General features: G+C 44.2%; 1 protein-coding gene across 2 annotated transcripts in view; it reads left to right on the top strand.

Annotated features, from left to right (window-relative positions):
* The first annotated feature begins 271 nt into the window (after window positions 1-271).
* The window catches only part of Azin1 (antizyme inhibitor 1), a 32568-nt gene continuing 22541 nt past the window's right edge, over window positions 272-10298 (top strand). Inside the window, exons 1-2 of one of the 2 annotated variants that reach the window (XM_036208006.1) lie at window positions 272-662; window positions 5344-5481. The gene's annotated coding sequence lies outside the window, so the exon portion shown is untranslated. The remainder of the gene's footprint in view (window positions 663-5343; window positions 5482-10298) is intronic. The other variant, XM_036208004.1, reaches the window with a different exon arrangement.

Raw genomic sequence — 10298 nt, 5'->3', positions numbered from 1 at the left:
GCGCTCGGCGATCGGGCGGGCAGCGCGCCCTCGGCCCCGCCTTACGCGTCAACCAGCCGGCTGGGGAGCGGCGGGCCGCGCGAGGGCGGGAAGCGACCGGCCGGCCGGCACCTGCCAGGCCCCGCGGTCCGCGCCCTTCGCTCCCGTCACTGCGCAAGGCTAGCCTTCCTCTTCCGCCCCTCCCACATTCCCCGGCGGCAGCTGGCCCCACCCCTCTCTCGCGGCGGCCCGGCCGTCTGTGACGTCGGCAGGCCCCGCCCCCTCGGTATAAATACTGGCGTCGCTGGCGCCGCCTTCCCACACTCTCTGGCTCAACTCTCGGCCGCGGTGTTTCCGTTTCTCTCCCTGGTCGTCGCCTCCTGCTCGGCTCTTCTCCTCCTTCTCGCTCTGCTGCTCTGCGGTGTGACGAGGCTGAATCCTCTCCCCACTCAGTCCGCGCCTTCCCTCTCTCTCTCTCTCGCGCCGCCCCATTTCTCCGGTTCGGCTGCCGCCGCCACTGCTGCTCAGCTGGTGTCGGTGCCGCGCGTTTCCCCCACGTCGTCCCCGCAGCCTATGGCCCAGGCCGCCTTGGGTATTTCTGCTCAAGGTAACCACATCCCTCTTTAAAAATTCCGCCGAAAAAGAGAAGACGCTTTACCCGACTCTTTGGGCCGTTATCTCACGTGAGTACCGGGCTTGAGGGGCGCGGGAGGGTCGGGCGCCTCGCCTGGGCCACGCCGCCCTCGGTGTCCCCGCAGTGCCCCGCAGCCGGCGGCCGCGAACATGGCGGCCGGCGGCGTGTGTGGCGGCTGCCGGTGGCCCCGGCGGCGGCGGCCGGCACCTCGCGAGCCTGGGCGGCCGCCGGCAGCCGCGGTCGGGCGAGGGGGCGTGTGCGCGTGGGGCCGCGCTCGGGGGCAGGCAGGCGGGGGTCGCCGTCCCTTTGCCGGCGGCAGGCGGCCCCCACCCCGCTCCCGTGGTGCATTGCTGTTTCCGGGGAGGGGGGCCCCGGCGGCAGCCCCGAGGGGCTCGGGTCCCGCCGCCCGCCCCGGGTCTGAGTGCCGGCTGGGGGCTGTGATGCCGGCGGGCCGGGCAGCGCGACGGGCTGCGGCGGCCGGGGCGCCGGGTTATGAATGGAGCGGGGCGGGCCTCGAGCCGGCATCTGGTGACAGCTGGGAGGAGGCTGGATTCTTGCGGGCGGAGGGGGAGTGCGGAGAGCGCGGTCCCCCTCTGGTGGAGGGAAGTTGACCTCACTCCGGGGCCCGGCGGCGGGGAAGCCCGGGTGTCAAGTAGCAAGCGGGTAGGCCTTTGGCCCCTTCTGGAAACCTCGGCGCTGCTGCCCCGCCCCTGCGGCGCTCCTGATTGGGCCAAGTCGCTTTCATTTACCCCAGTCACCCTGAAGCCTGGAGATTAGTCACCATGGCTTCGTTTTCTGGTTCTCGCAGTGATCGCAGGGCAGAAAGAGGGCGAAGGGTTGGGTGGATGCGGCTTATCAAGTCCTGTGTTCGCTGCCAGCAGTTAGTGAGGACGAAAGTATCATGTATCTTGAATGCGTCGGTCGGGGACACTGTTTACCTGCTCGGGGTGCTTGAACAGACCGAACTCAATTTTGTGATGGGAATGGTATGTTAGGCTGTTCAGTGTTCTGCCGTGTTTGTCCATTATTAAATGCTCAGTCTGAGTGAGAGCTGATTAACTTCTTTATCCCCCACCGAGTGCTCAGGAAAGGAGCGTGTGGACTATACGAACTAGCCTGGCAGAAATAGTCTGACATACGAGAACATGGTTGTACTTACAGGTCATGCCATTAAGGCCTGAGGCATTCACCTTAAGTAGGAAAGAATGTTTAAATAAAATTGTAGATAGTAAAGATAAATCAGATAATCAATTTGTTTCTCTACCAGGGTTTTATTTAATATGATTCTTAACAAAGGGATTGGAGTGGCAACAAGGCTCCCCGGCTAACATTGTGCTGTAGTTGTCTTAGCTCCCAGCCGTTTTACTAAAGTGTATTAGAGACCTCAGAACCGCAAGAGCTAAACTTTTAGTATTTCCATATATTAAATACAGCTCCACACTCTGATTTTTAAAGCCTTACTTTGTAGCCCTGACTGACAAATTGCTAATTTGCTTCCCACCTCAGACTAGTGCTGGAATTACAGGTTTAAGGCAAGTCTGGCTTCTGTTAAGTTTTAACAAAGAAGTGATGCACAAGGTTGTACATCTTAATTCCAGGAAGTTTTTGAAGCCAACCTTGGCCACATAATAGCAAAATCCTGTGTCTGGAGAGAGGAGAAACCGCTCTATAATCTAAATCTATCAAAATGTAGAATATTGCTAACACCCACAAAGTTCCCTTGATAGTTCATGTCAGTTCCTGTAGAGGCCTGCCTGGTCGTCCCCCCCCCCATCAAAAAACTTAAATGGAATCAATAGATAAGCATTCTTTTGTGTATGAGGCTTTTACTTAGCATATTTTTGTATATTAATCAATAGGTTGTTCCTTAGTAGTCATCATTGTATGAATATATGTCTGATTAAAAATAAAACCTTTGCTGGGGGGTGGTGGCACACACCTTTAATCCCAGCACTTGGGATGCAGAGCCAGGCTGATCTCTGTGAGTTCAAGGCCAGCCTGGTCAAAGAGCGAGATCCAAAACATCACGAAGAAACCCTGTCTTGAAAAAACCCAAATAAATAAATAAAACCTTTTTTTTTTTTTTGGAAAAGTTGCAAAGATAGCAGTAACATTTGTAAAGATGATGCCAAGAGAAAAATGATTTTGGGTGTCAAAAAGGACAAGGTGGGCTGGGCAGTGGTGGTGCACACCTTTGATTCCAGCATTTGAGAGGCAGAGGCAGGTAGATCTCTTGAGTTTGAGGACAGCCAGGGCTACACACAGAAACCCTGTCTCCAAAAAAAAAAAAAAAAAAAAAAAGACAAAGTGGAGCTGGATTTGTATCTTGGTCAGGTACTTGCCTGGAATCACAAGCCTGGGTTGATTTCCCATCACCCTCTAAACAGGTGAATAGGTGACCCTGTAATCCTAACGTCCATTTGTAATCCCAGCACTTGGGAAAGGAGGCAGGAGGATCAGGATTTCAGTGTCCATCTTTGACCCCACAAGAGTTCCAGGTCCAGCCTAAGTTTACGTGGCCTTTCAGCCCATTCCTACCTCCCTGATTTACACAAATTATAAATGAGAGTGGTGTGTTTCTTTCCTCCTCCTCTCCTTTGTGGTTTCTCTGTATAGCCCTGGCTGTCCTAGAACTCAGCGTTAGGATTAGGTGGAACTCAGCCTGCCTGTTCCTTTCCAGTGTTGGAATTAAAGACATGAGCCACAACTGTCTGGCTAATAATTTTTTTTAAAGGATTATTTATTTATTTATTTATTTATGTTTTTTTCGAGACAGGGTTTCTTTGTGTAGCTTTGCACCTTTCCTGGAACTCGCTTTGGAGACCAGGCTGGCCTCGAACTCACAAAGATCCGCCTGGCTCTGCCTCCCGAGTACTGGGATTAAAGGCGTGCGTCACCACCGCACGGCTTAAAGGATTTTTTTAAAGTTTTATTTATTATGTATACATCATATATGACTGCAGGCGGGAAGAGGGCACCAGATCTCATTACAGATGGTTGTGAGCCACCACATGGTTGCTGGGAATTGAACTCAGGACTTCTGGAAAGGCACTCAGTGCTCTTAACCGCTGAGCCATCTCTCCAGCCCATAATTTGTTTTTTAATACTGTCTTTGATTTACATTTCACTTACCCTTCCTTTATGCTTTCTTTTTTCAGATAATAAACGCTTGCATTTATCCTATTTGTAAATGTGCATCTTACCCTGTGTACCACTTTCAGTATCTGTTAAAATGTCTTTGGAATTAGGGAGCCTTTATTCCCTAGTAGTAGCTCTGTTAAATGAGAAAGTTTAGCTATTACTAAAGAACATTCGTGAATGTCCAAAGTTTAATGTCCTCAATGTTTCACAGCATTTATCTTGGGTTGCAATGGCCTCAAAATAGCTGTGAATAAAATAGGAAAAATGAATAATGTCTCATTCAGGATAATTGTTCCACTCATTAGGATAGTTAAGAATGACCTGATTCCCAGCATGATTTAGTTTTTTTTTTAAGATTAAGTGTTTGAAGAATCAGAACGTTTATAGATTAAAACCTGGGAATATATAGCTCGCTGGTCAAGTGCCTGCATCCATGATGGCCATGGGTTCAATACACAGCACTGCAGCAAAAAAAAAAAAATTATAGGTTAGTATACTATTTGGATTCTAAAGGTCATAATCGTTTTTACAAGTTGTATTGAGATAGCATCTCATGTAGCCCAGACTAGCTTTTAACTCCTTATATAGATGAAGCTGGTCTTCAACTCAACTCCTGATCTTTCCGTCTCTACTTTCCATCATGTGCTGGGGATTAGAGCTCTGGGCCACTCATTGTTATAAATCAGACATGAGTTCTTTCCCTCAGCAACCATGAGTGTTTTTAAGAGTGGTCAGTTTTCCTCACTGGGCAGAACATTTTTATTTTGCTCAAAGTTGCCTGGATCCCTGTTTAAGTAAGATACATGGAGTACTTCTAAGAGTCTATAAACTCTTGATCTTATATATAGTTTCTAGTATTTCTGGCTCCCTACTTTCTACCTCTTCCTTAGAAAATATAATCAGACTGTAGTAACCATTGAAGCACAAATGAAGTGTAGGTGTATATAGCATCTCTAAATTTTTAGAGTAATAGTCAAACTATTACTGGGTGGTGACATTTCTAAAGCTAGTATGCCAAGTTTCACATTCATTTGCTTCTGGTGATAATAAAATAGATCTAGACGGGTTGGATATGAGGAGAAAAACTTTACAGACTTGCCTAGGGCTTATCAAATTACTTTTCTTTTTGGGACAGTCTCATGTCTTCCAAGCTGGTTCAGGCTCTTGTTCTTGACTCTTGGTTCTTGGTCCCTTGCCTCTGGAATCACAGGTGTATACCAGCTTAGTTGATAAATCTTTTTAGTTTGTAGTAGGAATTTGTAGCATAGGAAAATTTGAACTTAACCTAAAAGGTATTTCAGACAGTTCCAAGACTGCTAGAACATTAAGCATTTAAAGTCATTTTTGTCATTTTGTTTATTTAGGACAGGATCTTGCTATGTAACGTAGGCTGGCCTTGAACTCACAGTAATCATCCTGCTTAGCCCCCTGAGTTTTGGGATTACAAGTATATGGTACCCTGCACAGCTGGAATGTCACTTTAATAGAACACTTATTAAAAAACTAAAACTTTATTTAGTCATTTAAATTAACCTGTTTGAAGCACAACCTCATTTTTAAAACAGAACTTTCTACTTTTATTTCTTTAGGGCGAACTTTCTGACCGAGTATACAACTACCCAGAAGGCCTAGGAGAAGTGCTGTATAGAGAGCAGTTCGACTTCAACGCTGAGCCACCTTGGGAACCTAGCTGATGATAGGGGGGTTCCATCTCCTAACTTGTCCATGTAAGTGGCTTCACATCGGGGGATAAGATGGAAATGGTGCTTCAGTGTTTTTCGGATTTTGAAATTATGTCTACCTCTTCGGACCCTTAAAAACTTAAGTTAGAGCTTAGTTACAGGTGTGACTGGTAAGGTTGTTTGTGTGCATTGTTTACCATGATAGGATCACTTATAACTTTGACTTGCTTGAATAATGAGTGACAGTACTATATTTAGTATATTAGGAAATTGCACTGGGGTCTGGAGTGGTTAAGAGCACTTGCTGCTCTTGCAGAGGACCCCAGTTAGGTTCTCAGGACCCATGTTAGGTTGTTCACTAGTGCCTGTAACTAGCTTCAGAGGCTCTGTCGTTTGTCCCATTTGGGGACATAATTGTACTAGCCTGGGTTTTAATATAATTTGTAGAGTGGATTTTGAATTTAGGATATAGTTTACCATAGTCAATCATTTACTTAGGTATGAGTATTGGCTGAATCAGAAGAGTCAAAACTTAATTGAATCCTGGGCTCAGATACAGATCCTCGGGCTTGGGAGCAAGTGCTGTTACCTGTGACCTATCTTGTCAGGCCCCTTAGGAAAGCAAAAGAATCTGGTGCTATTGCCCTTGGTAAAGCTGTATCTTAGAGTGTGAGTATGAAAGCAATTTCAGTTCACCGTTTCCTAATAACGATCATTCTGCCAGTCAAGGTTTTTTGTTTGTTTTGTTTTTTCCTTAAGAAGGTTTCATATACTAAGTTTTTAGAAAACCGAAGGTTTTGGGGAGTTTTTTGGAAAGATAATACCTAAGACTTGCAGTTACCTCATTCCAAACAACCAAGGACATACTTGATATTCTATGCGTGGATTATTTTAAGGCTTGAGCCACTGTATAAAATGTAATTCCTCAGTAAACTAGTTTAAATTAGACAGGTCTATTTACCTACCTACCTACCTTCCTAGAACTCACTATATGGACCAGGCTGGATTTGTACTCACAGAGATTCACCTACCCCTGCTTCCTAACTGCTATGATTGAGGGTATACCAACATGCGCAGCTGGTCCACACCTGTAATCCAGTGCTGGGACAGTGGAGTTAAGAATCCTGGGGCTCACTGACCAGCCAGGTCAGCCTAATTGCTAAGCCCCAGGTTCAGTGAGAGGTCGGTCCTATTTGAAAATGTGGACAATCCTGACACTTGACATTTACCTCTGGCTTCTGTGTGTACACAGTGACCTACACCTACAAATAATAAATATATTGTAAACATTAAGAATTCCTTTTCTAGATGTCATGGAATTGGAATGTGGGTTTTGAAACTTAAGTGGGTGGGTTTCACATGGGCAGATCCAGTGTAAGAAATGAGGAGGGGCAGTTTTCAAGCTACTGCCCAGCATAGTACTCCTTACAGTGTAGTCAATAAAGTATTCCTTTGAAAAAAGAGAATTTTGGGGAAAATGAAATGTCAAAGTAATGTTTCTTTATTTTGGTTATAAAATAGATTTTTATTGAATACAATGGTTGTTCTAGAGCCAGGCATAGCTCTAGAACACAACTATACTCTGAGCATTTGGGAGGTAAAAAATGGATCAGGAAGTCTTGTGGCTTGTCTGGGCTACATGAGACTGTGTTTCATTCATAAATAATTTTAGACTCATTTGCCCCTACCTCCCAACTACTGGGATTACAGGCCTGTGCCACCAAACCTTGCTTAGACTAGTTCTTTTGGTCCTAAGTAGGCACGTTGATTTCTCTTTTATTTATGTAGTCCTTATCTTGGTATGGGTGATAATAAGTGTGAGAATTCAACAACCTGAATCAACAATCTGCATTGTTTAACCAGGTGGTTCATTTGCCACTTAATAGCATGCTTGCTACCAACTATTTCCAAGCCACGTATCTAATTTCTATTAATTTTAATCTGTTCTGTTTTTGATTTATCAAAATGTTCTCCCAAGTTGGCTTTTTTGAGACAAGGTTTCTCTGTAACAGCCCTGGCTATCCTGTAGACCAGGCTGGCGTTGAACTCACAGAAATTCACTTACCTCTGCCTCCCAAGTGTTCAGATTAAAGGAGTGTGCCACCACACCTGGGTAAATTGGCTTATTTTTAAGCATTTTTTGGCACCAAGAGACTGGGGCAAAATGTTTGGAAGTTCAAGGCCTTTGTAGGACATACAGCAAGAGCTTATCTCAACAATAGTAAATATGTGGGTCTGGTTGGCATTATAATCATTAATAGATGGATTTTTTTTTAAAGATTTATTTATTATGTATACAGAAGGGGGCACCAGATCTCATTACAGATGGTTGTGAGCCACCATGTAGGTGCTGGGAATTGAACTCAGGACCTCTGGAAGAGCAGTCGGTGCTCTTAACCTCTGAGCCATCTCTCCAAGCCCAATAGATGGATTTTTAAAATTCATTTTGATCAGTAGACAACTGCCCTCATTTTTCTCTTTCCACCATGTGAATTCCAGATATTGAACTCACTCAGGTTTCCAGGCTTGCATGGCAAGTACCGTTTCCTGAGGAATCAGTGCCAGCCTGTTAAGTTTTTTAACATTTTAGAATGGGATGAATAGCTGGGCGGTGGTGGCACACACCTTTAGAGGCAGAGGCAGGCAGATTTCTGTGAGTTCGTGGCCAGCCTGGGCTACCAAGTGAGTTCCAGGAAAGGCGCAGAGCTACACAGAGAAACCCTGTCTTAAAAACCAAAAAAAAAAAAAAAAAAAAAAGATTTATAGAAATGCAGGTGCTTTGGGAAAGAGGAGAGACATGCCCAGGTATGTACTTTTCAGAGAAGAGTAGCTGTAAGGTAGAAATGTAAACAAAACAAAACAACCTGTTTCCTTTTTTGAGGACAGGGCCTCTGGGTTTCTTTGTAGCCCTAGCTGCCCAGAGACTCTGTAGACCAGGCTGGGCTGAGATTCATAGAGCCTACCTCTGCCTCCCAAATGTTGAGATTAAAGATTTACTACCATGCCTGACAATTTATCTTTAAAGGAAGAGAACATAGTAAAAGATAAACCTAACTCAAATTTCCTGATTCAGTAATTAAGTATTGGGCTTTGTTTATATATTGTGTGCAGATGATATTTGTTTATTGAGCTGTGTGTGCGCAGGCATGCGTGCATGCGCACGCCTGGACATGGGCCACAGACAGGACAACCTATAGGAGTTGATTTCTTACCTTCTCTCCCGTGGGTCCTGGGAAGTGAACTGAGATAGATGTCAGGCTTACTGCAAGTGCTAAGGCATCTGGATGGCCAACCCTGACTCATTTGGGAGAAAAGCTTGACCTGAATTTGTGCTGACAGTGTCTATTTAGTGTTGATGTTCTTGAATTTTACTGTAGAAATACTATGTTTACAGAGAGCTGACTCAATCTCTTGTAGAGTGTTACATAATATCTGAATGTACTATATGACTGCTCTGAAACTTGACAAATGAAGAGATTCAAAAAGATACATTGTTTCAAGGGTTTCACTAGAATAATAAATACAGTACCTCAGAAATACAGTATCTTTGTGTGTGATAGTTTGTGTCACTGGACACTGGGATCCTAGGAATAATCTTCTGGGAAGCAACATACTTTTAGGAGAACTTCAAACATTGGCCTTCATGGAAATACTTCATAACATTGCAAAATATGGGACTATATGAACTGTATTTAAGCTGTGTTCAGTACTCCATTAGGATTTTTGTGCAGGTATAATAGGCTCTAGGATTGGGCATCGGGATGAGTTTTCGTTTTCTCCCTGGCCTTTTTTGTGTGAGGGGGAAGAAATTGCTGAATCCTGCTTCAGACTCCTCTAAGTATTGGAATTACAGGCATATATCAATCACCACCACACCTGGCTTCAGGATAAGATTTTGAATCAGCCATTAATTTTAAACTAGTTCATTCCATTAAGTATCTGAAAACTAGAAATTCTCACACAATGTTAGTCTCTCCTAGTTCCCACCCCCCCCCCCCAAAAAAAAAAAAAAAAAAAAAAAGTCTTAGGTAGTTAAATTTGATTTTGAATCCAGATTCTAGCCTAAGTCTAGAATTACAGGCATACACCTAATCTAACAGAACTCCAGTTTCAGGGGGGATTGATTGGTTCTCAAATTTATTACAGAGGAGAATAGTTAGGATGGAAGAATTAATGTATGTACTTCACCATACTTTTTTACTGAGCTGATCTTGTTTTAGAGGTTTGGGTTTGGGGTTTCCCCCTGCTTACCTTTACCAAAAATCATATTTTGTGAGATTAATAACTGATTATGAAAAATGAGGCATTATGTTAAGAGAAAGGTTTGAAAATGTAAATACTAGGTAAATTGGTTGGCTGTTTTAGGATGACCATTTTTTAGTTAACCTTATAGGAATAATATTCCAGGATCATCTGTGCTAATTTGTTAACATGCTCACTGAAGCAGGTTTCTTTGTTTGCTTTGTTTTTGAGACAGTTTCTCTATGTAATCCTGACTAGCCTGGAACTTGCTATATAATAGACCAAACTGACCCAAACTCTTAAGAGATCCACCTGCGGGTATGCACCACCATATCCAGCCAGAAGCAGAATTTTATCTATGCTTTTCTCTGATAATATTGTTACTTTGTGGCATGAGTAATTTTAAGTGTATTGAGGGCATGCTGTGGAGTTGTATTTATTACTTTCTAGTTTTGAAATAGGGTCTCATTCTGTATTGCCTGCTGTCCTAGAACTGCTCTGGGATAATTGCTATGAATGGAGTAGCATTAATTATAGACTTAAAAATGGCTGTTAAGGTGATATAATTATCACACTCAGACTCACTGCAGCTATGGTTACCCACATAAGACCTGAATGAG

Source organism: Onychomys torridus, chromosome 16 (genome assembly GCF_903995425.1).
Source record: "Onychomys torridus chromosome 16, mOncTor1.1, whole genome shotgun sequence".
NCBI classification, from domain to species: domain Eukaryota; kingdom Metazoa; phylum Chordata; class Mammalia; order Rodentia; family Cricetidae; genus Onychomys; species Onychomys torridus.
Note: the sequence above shows the minus strand (reverse complement) of the source record. Positions and strands in the feature narration are given on the sequence as shown.